General features: G+C 42.4%; 1 protein-coding gene across 1 annotated transcript in view; it reads right to left on the bottom strand.

The window, feature by feature from the left end:
- Positions 1 to 1,685, bottom strand: part of CLSTN2 (calsyntenin 2) — a 746,211-nt gene that overhangs the window by 94,946 nt on the left and 649,580 nt on the right. The window lies entirely within an intron of this gene.

Raw genomic sequence — 1,685 nt, 5'->3', positions numbered from 1 at the left:
TTCTCTAATGTAAAGGAGATGCTCATAAACTTTTGCCTGAGGCTTTGTTTTCCAGGGACTCTGGCTAAGATGGAAAGTTAAGATGAAACTTGGTGGGGGGCATGTGCTTTGTACCCCAAATGTAAGCTGAAATCTTCTCCATTCTTTAAAATAAGGGGTAGTCAGCTGTTCGAAGCTATGTATCAGCTACTATACAGAGAAAATTTGATGAGAAAAAACAGCAGAGCTTTTTCTCATACTGAGGTCAGACAGAAATCTCTCTTAAACCAAAACCAAACACGACCCACTGCCATTGAGTGGATTCCAACTCATAGTGACCTTATGGGACAGAGTAGAACTACCCCCTAGGGTTTCTAAGGCTCATCTTTCTCCTGTGGAGTGACTGGTGGTTTTGAAACACTGCCCTTTTGGTTAGTAACTAAATGCTTTCACCACTACGCCACCAGAGATCTGAAATCTCTCTTATGGGTCCTCAAAAGAAGACTCTACGATGTAGAGATTATTGCCCTTTATATCATTATTTATTAATGTAATCATGAGTTATGTGAGGCCGATTCTTATATCACCCTCAACTGAAAATGTAACAGTTCAGCATCAAGGTATATATAACCTAGGTAGTACAGTGCAACAGTTAGTAACATGGAGTGTAATGGACCTAGGTATGATTCCTAGCTATGCCATTGATTCCCTGTGTGGCCTTGGTCAAATTCATCTCCCTAAGTCTCAGTATTCTTCACCTGTAAAGTGAGTTGAGGTGAGAATAAATAATTCACAAAAAACTCTCAATGTGACATGCAGCACAGGAGAAATTGTTCTTAATGGGGTGAGTGCTCTGTAGAAATTGCTAGTGATAAAATCATCTGGGGTAGCCTTGGGATAAGGCCAGGTACAGTGTAGCTCTTGGAGGGTCTGCCTTAATTCAAGGACTAAGCAGAGAGTATATCAAATGTAGTTCTCTTTCTCTCTTTTTTTTTTCCTCCAATTGTGCATTGGGTGCAAATTTACAAAGCAGATTTGTTTTTGTTTTTTGTTTTTTTTTTTACATGCCGTCGAGTCAGACCTGACTCATAGTGACCCCTCCTTGGGTTTCTTCTTTTTTTGAAACCTGTTCAGCATCATTAAAAAAAAAAAAAAAAATCACTGCCATTGAGTCAATTCTGACTTACAGCAATGCTCACTGGGTTTCCGAGGTGACAAATCTTTAGGGAAGTAATTGTCCCCCATCTTCCTACCACGGAGTGGCTGGTGGAGGATTTGAACCACCAACCTTCTGGTTAGGAGTCAAATGCCTCAGGCACTAGGTATGTAAGTGTGCACTGACAGATGGGAGGTGACTGCCCATGAGGCGCACTGCTCAGGAATTGAACCTGGGTCTTCTGCATGGAAAGCTGGGTTCTACCATTGACCCACACTCTTCCTTGCTAGAGGAGGGGTATGAGACATGGGCAGCATCTGGCTGCATTAACAAACACGGAAAGAGACTGTAACAGTGGTTGCCAGTGCTTTAAAAACTGCCAAACACAGATGGAATCCCTTCATGACGGTCACAAAGAGCAGAAGATGGGCCAGATATTTATTTGCACAGAAGGGTACAGGAGAGTAGTCTCGATGTCTCTCTGACCACAGATCCCACTACCATCTCACTGCTCTCGGACAGTCATGACTATCATCCTCTTGCATATATC

Source organism: Orycteropus afer, unplaced genomic scaffold (assembly GCF_000298275.1).
Source record: "Orycteropus afer afer isolate SDZICR_OR568_19922 unplaced genomic scaffold, OryAfe1.0 scaffold00188, whole genome shotgun sequence".
Lineage (NCBI taxonomy): Eukaryota > Metazoa > Chordata > Mammalia > Tubulidentata > Orycteropodidae > Orycteropus > Orycteropus afer.
This window is presented reverse-complemented; position numbering and strand designations above follow the sequence as displayed.